This window comes from Amblyomma americanum, chromosome 5, assembly GCF_052857255.1.
Source record: "Amblyomma americanum isolate KBUSLIRL-KWMA chromosome 5, ASM5285725v1, whole genome shotgun sequence".
NCBI lineage: Eukaryota > Metazoa > Arthropoda > Arachnida > Ixodida > Ixodidae > Amblyomma > Amblyomma americanum.
This window is the reverse complement of record NC_135501.1, coordinates 100,904,403-100,918,946: the sequence shown is the minus strand read 5'-3', so window position 1 is coordinate 100,918,946 and position 14,544 is coordinate 100,904,403. Positions and strand designations below refer to the sequence as shown.

The following is a 14,544-nucleotide window of genomic DNA, read 5'->3' as shown; positions in this document are numbered from 1 at the left end:
ACAATTATTATTATTATTCAGTGACGCCAAAACTTGCATTTTTCTGCAGTGAACGTTAGTCCAGCTTTCCCAGCAGCTTTCATGACCGCCACTAGTCTTTGATCATGTTCTTGTTTGGTTGCGCCCCAGACCAAAATATCTTCGATGTACACCTGGAAGGCCATCGAAGATTTCGCTCATCTGTCGTTGAAACAGTTCGGGAGCCGATGAAATGCCGAACCGCAATCGGAGATAAATATCTTCCAAAGGGGTAGCAAAACTGCATATTTTGGACGTCTTCTCGTCAAGTGGTATCTGGTTAAAACCAGAATAAGCGTCCAAACAGCTAAAATAGGCTGCGCCGGCCAATTCTCCTTCTATGTCTTCACGCTTTGGGAGCTGATAATGCTGCCTTTTTACGTGCTCGTTTAATTTTCTTGGGTCTATGCAAACCCTAAGTTTGCCATCCTTTTTCTTGACCAAGACCAAGGGGCTTACCGAGTGTGTGGGGCCATCCTCTTTCGCGATGATTCCCGCACGCTCCATTCTTTGCAGCTCTTCCCGAAGTGGCTGTGGCAGGGACAGTGGCACCCGACGGGCTGGTTGGGCGACTGGCACCGCAGACTGTTGCATGACCATGCTGTAGGGTCGCTTCAGGCAGCCTAACCCCTGGAAGACATGTCTGAAATTCTTAATTGCTTCGTACTCCGAAGCACTTACAGTGGCCACCTTGCGCTGGACAACTCCTAAGGCTTCGCTTGCATCCAGTTCAAGAATGGCATGACGGTCATTCTTTACGACGAAGAACTTCACGCTAGTGGAAGCGTTACCAATATTTACTTCCTATGTCATCGTCCCGAAGTGAGTTATGACGCCTCCGGTGTAAGCTCGCAGCACCGCACTTGTAGGCTGTAACTTTTCAGTCTCGCGAAGCTTGCGGTACACAGAGAACGGTAGCAGGCATGCCTGCGACCCGGTGTCTACTTTGAAAAAAATATTTCTTTCTACAACTTTAGCTTCGACTACCCAGTCTTTGGTGCTTCCTTTGCAAGTTCCGACTTCTAGAATGTCAAACTCATCGTCACTGCTGTCTTTGCTCACTTGGCCAACTTTAGACGCTCCTTTACAGCACAACGCGAAGTGGTGCAGCTTGCGACGTTCATTACACTTTTTCCCATAGGTTGGGCGCTGTCTGGGCCTGTGCCGTCGATTGCACTTTTTGCAGTGGTACTGCTTACTGCGCTTATCACTACTTTTGCTCCGTGATGGTGGCGCGTGCCTTGTAACAGCATCGACGTGGTCGTCCGCAGCTTTCCAGACCACGTTTCGTTGAGCCAGACATTCTGCCACCTTGCACAGTTCTTCAGCTTTCTGCAATGTTAAAGACTTTTCTCGCAGCATTTTCTCGCGTAGCTTTGAGTCATTCGCGCCAATGACGATCTGATCCCTGATCAATGAATCTCGCAGTTCTCCGAAATTGCTTTGCGCGGCTTGATTTTTAAGGTCACGAGCGAACCTCTCATATCGTTCTCCCTCTGTCTGCTTCCTTGAGCGAAACACATAACGTTCGTGAATTTCATTGCTCACCTCGGCACAGTAGGACTTGAACTTCCCCACGAGCGTTGCGTAGTCGTCCTTGCTTTCTGCGGCTTCGAACTTGAACGTGTTGATCACGTCGAGAGCTTCATCGCCGGCTATGCTTAGCAGAAGCGCGGCTTTTGCGGCTTCGCTTGGAGGTTGCTCCTTCGTTGTGGTTGCCTGCAGGAACAGGTCGAACTTCTGCTTGAAGCGTCTCCAATTTTCAGAGGGGTTTCCGGTCATTCGCAAGGGTGGTGGCGCCTTCAGAAGTTCCACCGTTGTCTGTCGATCCCACTTTTTACACCATGTGACGTGATGTGTGTCGAACTAAGGAACGGAGGCAACTACATGGTGGCAGGAACAAGAAGCACCCGTAGGGTTTATTGGTACGCCTATATATAGATGATGGGGCGGGGCACCGGCACAACATGATAAGGCAGTGAGTGCGCTGTAACAATAAGGCAGATAGTGCACGCCCGATACAGAAGCAAGCTCTTTAGTTTCTCTGACTTGTTGTTCAGAGAGGGCATTCCTGTGCAGAAATGGTGGAATGTTCAGCTTAACACTTTTGCTTGCCAAAAGGTCCTCAATCAAGAACCCCTTGTCTGCCATGACAGAGTCATTTTTGTCAAACTTGAGGTTCAGAAGACAACTTTTCAGAACGGCCTCCCTATCTGATATAGAACCTGTGCACAGCTCTGTCACAAAGCTCACTAAGACGTTTGGTGAAACACTAATGAGGCCTTTAAAGGTATTTGAAGTCTTGTAAGCAGAGTAGGAGCTCGACTGGAGAGACAGTGAGGAGGGCACCTCACACTTTGTCTCTGTTGCATCTGAAATAACCCTTGTTGTTGGATACGTGCTTAATGCTGCAGACATTTTTGTGTCTATTACAGCTCTTGATACCCAGAGTGGTAGTTTACAGTCTCATGTGCATGAAGTTAATCCATGAAACACATATACGCGACACTGTTGACTGAATGATCCCAAATCTGTGTGCCAGGTCATGCTCGAAGAGGCCGAGACGAAGCCTTACAAGTACGAGGAACAATTCATTTTCTGCCGTCAGCTTCCGCCGTCGGCCTCCGCTGGCTTTGATGCCAGCATTCCTCAAAATGTTACTCCCATTATTTCCGGGGTTAATGTAAGTCATCAATGCCAGGAAGTGCTGGTATGATGGTATTCCTGTGTAAGCAAGGAAGTCCTCATTTGAATGTTTAAAACGGTCAATGCCGAAGCTTGTTCTAGTTTATTTTTCTTCAAGACGTGCAGTGAGGCGGCGATTTTCTTGGAGTGAAAAGTGCAACTCTTTCTTCGTATTGAGCAGCTGTACTTGGAGGACTTCACATTCATATTTAAGTCTGTGTATTTCATTTGCCTATGCGGCAACCGCACCCTCGAGACGTTCCACTTCACTGATAGACTTGCCACTACCTAATAAACAGTTTGTACCAGAAGCAGGTGAACAGCTGGCGGTGTCTCTCTCTGTTTCAGGTGCTTCGTCTCTATAGCTGCTGCAGACGATCGATCAGTAGACTGATCACCAAAAAATTCTGCTGCACTGTCTTCTACAGTCAGTGCTTGAGCAACAGCTTGATCTGAAATCTGATGTGCTTGTGGACAGGCGCTCAATGTTCGCTTCTTGGGTTATTAGCAAAGCTGTTGCTTTTTGCTAAAGCTGAACACACTAGGGCAGGCTGCTTTTCGCTGTAAGTTGTTGCCGCATGATACACCAGGAATAAATAGTGTTGGCAGGAAATGCCTTGGACACACTGTTGTGCATTTTGTCACCTTGAAGTATTTCTCTTCGTCGCGCTTGATGGCGATGATCCACTTTTTGTATAATGTGGCATCTCTTGGGAAGCGATAAGAAACCATCAACATATAATCAACATATCAACATATAATCAACATATAATTCATCAGTAACCTATATTTGCTATACATGAATATTTTGGCCAGCTCGCGACACTTAAAAATACTCCGCCTGATAATAAACTTAGCTGATCCGCCACGGTGCAAGTGTTTGTTACCACGCTGTTGTGGTCACTATGCATATTTCTCCAGCGGGCACTTTCGATCGCGATTTTTAGTGATACCGATTATTAAACAAATCACGATCGGCCGCAATCGTAAGCGATCGTGTTGTGCGCTAGAGCTCGGCAAACTCGGTGCGGTTAGCTTAGTTGGACCGCATAAGAGCGATAATTGATCACGATCGTAAGTCCCCGTGGGCCACCTACGCGAGAATGTGCGTCCACCGCTTTATCCGCACTATCCGGCATCTCAATCGCGGCGCGAAGGTTAGCCTGTACCTGAGCAAAGCTCGGCATTAATGCACGCCCTCGTGACCACAGGCTTACAAGAGCTAGCGCCGTGTCCTTAATATTTACAGCCTTTGAACATTCACAGCATCTGAACTTTTTTCTAAAGACATGGCTGCTGTCACGGCTGTTGGGTAACAAAAAGTGCTGCTATAGTACCTGCAGATAACACGGGCACACCGCGGGGTGGACGCGAGAAGGAAAGGAAGCCTTTCACAATCACTAACATCAGTTAAGGTAGAACACGGTACTTCTCTAACCGGTATTGTCAATTGTAGTCAACTCGAGGTTATTTATCTTTTTTTCACAGAGACGACTATTAATAAGGGGTACCGTGTACGACCGATGTTTCCCTACCTCTCGGGCACGGATTACAGGGGTGTGAAAGTAAATATCACGCACCTTGTTACCGGCTGAATCCTTGGGTCCTCGCTGTTTACACCAGGGGACACAGCAGTGCGTCGGCATTTTCGCTATACGTTGTGGGTCGATCTGCGGCTTGTGAATCCACGCGGGCCTTGCTCATACAGTCTCCGCTTCCCATAGAGTAATGGCGGTTATGCTTCTTCCTCGCCGTTACCAAGATGGCAGACCTAAGCCTCAACTTGTGAACGAGACGGCGCTGCGCATTTCGCATATGGTCTATTAAGCTGCCTAAAATCGCTGCCGGCTCGGACGCTTCTGAGGTCATGTACTCGCCAATTCAGGACCGCTGTTATCGGTACACCTACGCGTTTATTCTGCCAAACTGCATTGACCTTTTTTTTAATTTTAATTGGTTAAAAAATGGTCAACGCCGTTTGTCAGAATAAACGCGTAGGTGTAACGATAATTTTGTACATGAATGGGAGTAGGAGCCTCTTTCGCACTACAATCTTAGTAGTTGTTTATACTCATTGTCATGTCCTGAACAAGTTAGAAACTGCTGTTAGTCGCTTAAATTTGATTGGCCTTGGGCGGAGTTTTAGCTTTTTAATCCGGTTTCATTTAGTTGCTGCAATACATGTTTAGAAAAAAATTATTCATAGAAGATTGCGTGAAGGCACTGAGCAAAACTGCAGTAATAAACTGGCTTTGCGCCATTGAATTTCAATAAAAGCACTCGACACATGCTTCGTTTTGCCATCTTTTACTGATAGCAATCGGCGAGAAATTCCAGAATGATTCAAGCATGAAAAGAGGAAAAAATTGGACACTGTTATGTTTTTGTTCGCCAAAAACATGTAACCTGTAACCACATGAAAATTTTTGATCACTACTTTGACCGCGATGTCAAAATGATAACCGCGATGATTCAAAATATCGTTTGCCGCCCTATTAGGTATCTTTTGTTACCTCGTTAGTTGAAATGAAACCAAACTGCTTCTCATCGCAGCATCTGCATAGGGTGACTTTAGCCATTTTGCTGTATCATGCGCAATTTGGGGTATTCAGGGATCGATGAAGATGCTTCCTTTCGTGTGTATTTTGTGACATCTTCATATTTTTGTTTCAGTCAGGATCTATATACAATTGTTCAAGGGCCTACTAAAGCGCTGATGATTCTACGGATGCGTGGGTGAAAGGCAGTGATTCTTCCAGTTCCTCCCTTCTCTTACACTAGTTCGGTTTGACAGTAGAATTGTACTGTGTACTGACCCGTGTTATTTACCCCTACCATGCCGACATGGTTGATACAAGTCGCTCGTATGGAATTATGGGGACAAGAAGTCGGTAATAAATAAATATATGTATGAATGTCCATACTTTTTCTGTATTGCGTCCATGAACATTCCATAAAACTTCTATTGAACTTCTATAACATTTGCATGATGTCATATGAAGTCTATATGTTTTCATACGCGCTTTCTATAATGTCCACTCCGGCTCCTTACACTCAATACTGACTCCATACAATCCGAATGAAATTGTATGAAATTATGGGATACACCTTATTGAAACTTTGAGTAGGGTAACGATGGTGTGAGGATGGCGATGTGTTGCAGGTCCTGATTCTACCGAATCATCTTCGTTAATTTTTTTTCAGATTGATAAGTCTGTATGTTTCAACCAGCTGCACTGGATGATCGCGATCCGCGTCTTGAAACGAGGTGGGAAGCTTGGTGTTCACATGCGCCTAATAATAGGAGCCTTTTCGTTGGATAAACATTGCTGGAATTGATTCACTCACAGTCATTTTCCTAAGTTGAGAGACCAGACCTCGATCTGAACGCTCAGGTTGTCACTCTTTCTAATTTCACGCACTAACAGTGATATTCTAGGACATGAGTAGAGCTTACTCCTCCACACCACTTCACCAATATTATTTTTAGATTTCATGTTACCACCTTGCTGGTACTGCCTTTAAACGCTGCTAATTGAGCGGATGGTAGTCACAGCAAAACGACCGCTGTGAACGCCGAAAACATTATTAAAAGCCCGAGAAAGCCACCAGGTGTAAGCTTGGATATCACGGTGGAACCCTGCTTCGGCAGAGACCCCGATGATCTCAGGAGGAAATCTTCTTAAAAGCTGTTTATATAAATGTTGTATTCCATCTGGTTCTCTGTCACAGTTGAAAACCTTAAACTTATCCCCCCACTTGTGAGGACGAGATTCATGCACGCAGCAAAAGTTGAAAACACTAACATGACTAACTTTACACTTCGGATACGCTTGATTGTCCGCGTTGGGCCTTTCCCTCAGACAGCACAGGGTACGCCCATATATTAGCGAAGGCTTTTTTTACCCAACAATCTAGCAGAACAAACAATTGCTTTGCTTTTCAGGTTGCACATCAAGAGTTTCACGCCATTAACTTCGTTTTCAAGAAAACTAAAGGAACGAATTAAGGCACTACCTTATGAAGGCTTGCGAGCTAACTCCTATGCTTCAATATATCAATCTTTATTGGCTAGAAAACTAAATTCAAGCGAGGAAAAATTGGATACGAACCGTTTCTGGAAGCTCTACAATCATGAGCCTTTTACAAAATCCAGCCAGTAAATGGCGCGGAAAAAATCGCGCTTTTGAGCGTACAGATTCACTTCTATCCTCTTTGGCTTCTGGGTACTTTCTAGAGTCGCTGCTCTTTTACCTCCCCCTTTGTGGTGTGTTTGCCCTCATCCGCTCCATTTACTGTGGAGCATCGCGTGATTTCTTTGCACTGGGTATTGATAGGTAGGGGCGGTTTCCTTTGACCGCCATTAAAACGATACTCAATGGAGCTCTACAAAACACTACAACGCGATAATGGTTGCTCGCTAGTGACAAGGAAGACGCCTCGAAACTAAGCATAGAAATATTTTCATTGCAGCGTCAACATTTTCACAGCTGTGCAAACCAGTTTATAAAAGTAGTGATGTTCACGCATGTATAAACTTATGTACGATGCAAAAATACAACTGCATAATAACAATATCCTGAGTTTTACACGATAACATGTGTAAAGACAATGCACATGTGATATCTGTGGACAGCTTTCTATTGACTATTGTAAGAAGATTATTGAGTGTTTTCAGCGCGATAACCACATCAGCGATTATAGTTAAAGACAAGCGATTTTTAGAACATAAATCTTACAGAGCAAAAACCGAAATAACGCAAGAAAATCAAATCAAAGCCCACTCTATTACGTAGACTAATAGACTTATAACACCACAAACCCAACAAATAAAAAAAAAACTGCTCTTCAAGTGGAGCAGTAGCTCGAGTCCTCATCGTTCTCATCGTTCGGGCCTGTTTGATACCTTGTAATATTGACAGAGCTCCTAAGTACGAATGATGGGAGGTCCACGGAACACCATGGGAGACTTGTTGGGTAGCTTCGGCGGCAGCAGCTAACAGTCCTTCTTGCGGCGACAGAGGTCGGAAAGAATTACGTTGATGCGCCGCGTGCCGGAAACGTCAACTGGACTGTGTGCTTAAGCTGACAAGAGCGCGCAGTGTACCACGAGGCCGGAACGGTAGCAGTAGTTTTTCACAGAAAGTAGCTAGGTGTCTGGAAGGAGATAGTGAATCCCCATTGCTCACCTCCCTCCTCGAAAAACAGAACATTTTTTTCAGAGTAATTATCAAGTTGCAGGAATGAACCGAACTCTGCATGGTCCTATTGACTAGAACCTATGAGGCTGCCATCGTGGCCACCTCACCAGCTTTGTATCGCTTCGCCAAGGTCTTTATTGTTTCTTCTGACACAAGTTTTCGTTTCGTTCCTCTTCCTGCTCCTTTTCTTCTTCGTATTATCTTTCTTCTGTACTATTTCAACCAAACTCACTGTGCGTATCATATTGTCACGTAGTGGTGACGGCAGTCGAAGCAGCGATGAAGACGGACGAAAGGGTGCAAAGTTACTAGAACATTCCGGAACAACATAGAATCAGCTCTACCTGGCTGCGATCAATCGAGATAAATCTAGTCGCGTCTTGCGTCTCAAAGAAAGCGATAAGGTGGTGTGGCGGCAGATTTAAAAAACGAACAAACACTGCAAATATTTCCGGCAATATGACATGTATATAAGATCATCTTGCAGTAATTAAACAGTCTTTTCTAATTGTACTGAACAAGGTAGCAACGGTTCCAGTTCGTACGGCTTTTCAATATTGTGGATTGAAGTTACACTACAACCCTGGTCATGTAAAATGATGCTAACCTGCGCACTCTGATCTGTTTATCAGTTTTCAGCTTCTGCTGGTCACGTGTGCAGATAGAGCAAGCAAGAAAAGGACAACTAGGGAAGAGAGCGTCAAAGGCGGAAGAGGGAGGAGGCGAGGAAGCGGGCGTGCGCATAGCAACGAAAAGTCTTGATCACATTCAGCCTGTTGAGAAAACTGGCACAAACAAATCAGAATTACTTCTCGTTCTGGTCTACAAAGGGTATCTACGGTATGGTCTGCTTTGTGCGGTGCACGAAACCGAGGAAATAAAATATTCCAGAAACCTTTGTTTTATACCTTTACCAGTAGTGGTCATTTATCACAGCAGGAGTGCGTGACTACTGTATAGTCCTTCAGCCAGACGTTACATATGGTTCGCTGAGTGTCACCAGCTCAAAATAAATTTCGGATACCTAGTTTTGACAGCGCAGGTAAGGACGAAGCACAGAAGACCAGGACGATACAAACTGTACTCGCGACTGGGCTTAAACAGAAACTTATTCAGTGAACAGCCCACCAGCGCAGTCGCAGTCTGCATCCACTGGCGCAACATAACCGCCACAGGCAGAACAATAGAATAAAATGCGTTGCCAACGCAGGATCAAAAAACGATGTTTCATGTGCCAACTCTTGATGCATTTACGTGAAGGGAAGCCGATAAAAACGAAACAGCAAGACGAATGAGGATGGCATGATTTTACGGCTGCAGACCTGGAGCGAGAGCTCTGTCCTGCGCCAGTGCCTACTGCTCCATTTTATAGTGCATGACACCAGCCAGGGCCACAAAGCGATCGTCCCAATCCCGTGAGCTATGAGAATTGCAAAGAGAATGAAACCCAGAACGTCACGACAGGCGTGACAAAATGGTTGAACTTAGAAGACTATATGAAAGGCGAGCCGTCATGATGAAAGAAATGAGCGGATGAATCCAGGTACACGAAAAGTAAACAGCCTGTGGTCTCCGGATGCCAACGCAGAGGCCCATGTACGCACACAACAAGGGCGGCGGTGCTGTGTTCTCTTCTGTGGGAAGTAAGTGGGGCTTCAGATATGTAGTGTAGGTATCAGGTCAGTGGGGTTGTAGTAACGTCGTGTTGGGGCTAGAGGCGGGTCAGAGGAAAGTGGCAACGTCGGGACGCACCTGGCAGCCGGTGCCTATGCCGGAACGTGCAAAACAACAAGCACTCCACAGAAGACTACGGTGGAAAGCTTAATCCGAACCTCAGCGTCCAACCTGATAAGGATACTCCGCAGCTCACTACAAATGCGAAGTGCCGGCAAGCCGATAACATCACAACGTCATGAATCGTGGTTGATTTTTTTGGCTGAAGGCCTGGCGCATGCACTCTTCAGTGCGCCAGGGGCTACTGCGCCTTTTTGTTTTATTCTTTGACAATATACGAATAATGTACGTGCGAAAGCAACCAAACCTTACTTGGCCATAAACAGCAATTATTAAGCATTGTCCTAGAGGTCTCACTGACGCAGTCGCAATCAAACCACAATGAAGGGACACTTTCAATATTTCTCTTCCCAGCTGTTTTTAGCGGCGGCCTACGATTACAGTTCTATGCAGTGCAGGGAAGCACCGATAGCAATTATTGCATTGGGGTGCATAATCTATCGCTACTCGTTCCCAGAGAACGTGCGTTCTCTACAACGAAATACACAGGCCAGTATGACCGATGTGCACTTTGGCAAAGGCTGAGTATTTTCCTCTAATCGACACCTGTGCAGTAAAAAACATAGGCGCTATGATGTTTCTTCTGGCAGCCAGCACGGCGACGCTGCCCTTAATGGCAAATCTGCATAGCTATGACACATTATGCGGCGTAGAAAATACCTGTTGTATGCCACACTTTGAGTTAATTCCCCTCACTTTATGACAGACTTTTTGCTGGTAAGACCTCGTCTCATACTTTATGTTCTTTTCGGATTGGTGTTCCGGCTAGCATAAATCAAAGCTAACTCTCTGTGACATCTCTAAACGCCATTCCGCTACAAACTGGAAGAGCCGTCGGAGAGCCGGATTTAGCCAGGTTTTCGACCTGTGGGGCAAAATAAACAGCTGTGCTGCACACGCAACACATGTTCAAAGCTGTTTTAAATAAGACGCCCACAGGCCTCGCTTAGTCAGCACGGAGAGTTGCGAGCGCGAACGCAAAATCGATTTCCTTTACCTCGGCATATAGAGCCTGCATACATGATCGTCATAATTAAAAAGAGGAAGCAATCATACAATTGAAGTGCTCTGCCTTTTCGATGTTCTGCAGTGAAACGCAAGTCCTCTGAACATTTTTAAACGATTTTAAAATCTTCTATCCTGTTGCTTTGCTATGAGCGCGATATGTTTACATCAGGCAATCGTTCCAAACAATTGTACGCCAGCTATATAAGACTGCTTGATGCACCGTATTACTGACGTGAAGCTTAGCTTTTGCGTATATATTAAATTTGTCAGTATTCTGTGCTTACAAAAATTTTTGGTTCTCGAAGTGCAGGTGGCAACAAGAAAAAAATTGGCGGTAGTTTATCTGTCGTTAAACCTCGAGTGACGGCAATGCTACAGCTAGCCGAGTAGAACTTGCTCAGTTGAATTGCAAAGTCAGTCTTTCGCCGCTCCCCTTCGGTAGGGTTCCTTCTTCATATTTGTCCCGCTTGACAAGGCGCATGCTTACAGCTCTTGCAGCTCGGTTTCGCCGGCGCGCCGCGATGCCAGCAGCAGCAGTTTCTCCGCATCACGTGGCTGGTCACGTGACCAATCACGAGGCGTAGGCGAGGCCGCCACGCCGTGGCTGTGCCAGCACCACACTGAGGGCTCGGAATGCTACCGTAATATAGCTTTTGCTACCAAACTCTCCCTTGCAACTGGCTCTAAACAAAGGCCTACGACCATGAATATGAACCCTCAGGTGGGATGGGTCTTTGGATGGAATAAACTTGAATGTCCAAGGAATAAGGCGATCTATGCTCTCCCCGACACGCAGGTCAGGGGGAGAGTGCCGCCGTCTCAGACGCATGCTGGGAGGTCTTGCGTCCCAGCAGCATCTTCAGCCAGTTGGACGAGCAGGAGCTGGAGCTCATGGTCTGACCTGCGCAGCAGGGTCTCCCAGGTGTCTCTACTGTCTATGTTGTGCGTGTCCCCGGGAGGGTACGGGCATTCCCATAGTATGTGGTCGAGGGTCCCTCTCACGCCACAAAAATTACATCTATCGCTTCCGGCCTCGGGGAACATGTGGTGCGCCAAAAGCGGATGCGGATACGTATAAGTTTGCAGTCGCCTCCACGCGACTGCTTTTGGTTGCCTAATTTCGGGTCTGGCGGGGGTACCAGTCTGCGCTGCAATCTATAATGCTGCGCGATCTCCCCATAAATTAACATGAGCTCTCCGCTCCCTCGATCATCGAGTGGCCCTGTAGCGGTTCGGCGGTAGAGGTCTCGAACCATCTCGTGCGCCGCCTTGGTTTGGGGGCGGCTTCGTACGACCGAGACTAAATTATTTGAATTTTCTTACTTAACTTCGTCAGGCCTTTGATTCTGCCCGCTAAGGGCGAAATCCTTCCCTTGCAAAACTTTTGTATGGCAGTTTTGCTGTCAGTGATGACAAAGTTTGCTTCCGTTCCAACGCAAGCTAACGCGATCGCCATTTCCTCGGCAACTTCTATGCTCCGCCCGCGCAAAGTGGCCGCTGTCACGGGATTGCCCCGGCCGATGACGACCCTTGCCACCGTAAAATCGCCACCACCTCCCGCCGCGTCTACATTGGCCACCCCATGTTCCGAAATTTTGAAGAATCTAATTTCTAATGCTTCGGCTCGTTTTTGCCTTCTGTGTTTGTTATATTCCGGGCACATGTTTTTTGGCAGGGGGGTGGTGGGAATCATCAGATTTTGTTTGACTTCCCTATCTACCTCCACCTTTTGCGTGGGACACCTACTTTGTTTTATTCCAACTTTGGTCAGATTGGCTCTTCATGTCATGTGCTCAAGCGTCGTTTGAGCAAACAAATTCCCCAGCAGCCTTGACTCGACGTCCGCGCAGCAGCGGCAGGCCGCTATGTTGGCGGTGGTGTCTCGTTCGCGTCAGCCAGTTCGCAGATGACGGTGCGAGTTGCCGCCGCCAACATATAGGCTTGCCGCTGGTACGGGGCCGTCGAGTAAGGCTGCAGGTGATTTAGTTTGCTCAAATCACGCTTGAGAGCCACACGATCTTGGCGCGCGAATGTGCTAGTCACGTGGTTTATTTTGTATTTGGTTGGCTTTCGCTGCAGCACAGAAAAAACGACATGCCTGCGGATTTTCTTTTTCTAAATGATGGAATGGGGGTTTCTGAAAGTGCTCGACAGCTCTTCAAATGCAACTTTTTGTTGAAGTCAATATTTATTAATTTAGATAATTAAACCTAAATCAACTAATAACTAATTGCGAAACAAAAAATGCCTCTGGTGCGTAAGATGGCTGTCACCAATATGCAACTCGTCTCACTTGCGTATCTTCAATAATTTATTTTTTAACACTTGGTTCGAGTTAGCTGAGACACCTGGTATACTAAATTTTAATCCCTCGAGCTTTGATAATCGCTCAGGCAGCTCTTTCATATCCACGTTGAATACTAGGGAGTAGGAGGAGGAGGAGGAGGGGGACTTTAATCAAACAGGAGAATTCTGCTTGGTTGAAGAGTAGGGGAGACAGCACCGATCCCTGGGGCGTACCCTTACTCCCTTGCTAAATTGCTGGGGATTCCAGCGTTTGGAACTTCATGCAGGCAAGTCTGCCCATCAGGAAGTCCCTGAAGTATCGATATGTCCTTCCAGCCCTTCCAGAACCGCCTCATGCTTGACGTTGTCGAAACTCTTCGTGAAGTCCAGCACCAAAGTGGCTTTCGCATCTTTAGACTTCGAGCCTTGTATGTCATGTTTGATTTGAAGCATGACGTCCTGAGTACACAAATGAGGTCGGAACCCGACCATCTCATTTGTCCACAGATCGCCCTGCTCCATGAAGCTCATCATCCTGGTCTGAATAACGTGCTTCATGAATTTCCCAACGCATGAAGCAAAGACATTTTGTGGTAAATTTGCGAATTGAGGAGGCTTCCCTGGTTTCGGTATTAAAATAATGCTTGCTGTATTCCACTGTTGTGGGAGCTCGCCTTTTTCCCAACATTCCTGCATGTACTCCGTTAGATACCTAATGGAGTCATCGTCTATGTTCCTGAGTATTTTATTCGTTACCCCGTCAGGGCCAAGAGCCGACCTCGTTTTGTCTTACAATCTCTGCCCTTCCGCTTTTATGATGGGGGCGTCCCGCGCCTCGTTAAGCGCTCCGCCATAGTCAGGAAGTGGAGTTCGCTAAGTTTCCCCAACTTACGTCTCATTTAATGTGTTCATGAAACCATCATGGTTCCCTTCGAACGCGTGTCCCACTTTCGCCAATCTTATACCAGATTGCGTCTCCGAGTCTTCAGGGTTCAGCAAGTACCGGAGGAAGTTCCACGTCTTGGAGAGGTTCATGCTCCCCTTCATTTCATCACACTTGTCTCAATTTTGTGCACTTAATTTGAAAGTATGATCTTCGATTTCGTTATCATGTCTCGAGATCCCTCTTCTGAGGTTGCGGTTGTATTTCTGCTTTTTGAGACGACGCTCCATGCTTTTCTTAGCTTCCCACATATGGTGAAGACGGCTTTCCGCAATCTCCGGGGCGTTATCCTCTTCTAGCGTTTTTGTCGCCTCTCTGACGTCCGATTTGAGCTCCGTCGCCCATTTCTCCATGTTTTTGATGGGATCGAATTACTGAGCTCTCCTGATATCTCTAAATTTATCCTACTCAAAGAGGGCCGGTACGTGAGCCCTGCGCATTTTGAGGCCTTCTTTCACTATGGAAACAATCATGTAGTGGTCGCTGCCAAAATTTTGACTTGAATTAGGCCAATCTAAACCTTTTAAATTTTCCGAGAATGTCAGATGTAGAAATGTATACTTACTAAGGCTATTGCCCACCCTCGTTGGACTCTGGGGGTCCGTGTGC

General features: G+C 46.4%; 1 pseudogene; it reads right to left on the bottom strand.

Annotated features, from left to right (window-relative positions):
• The window catches only part of LOC144134075 (uncharacterized), a 50,834-nt pseudogene extending 36,807 nt beyond the window's left edge, over nucleotides 1-14,027 (bottom strand).
• Nucleotides 14,028-14,544: the final 517 nt, after the last annotated feature.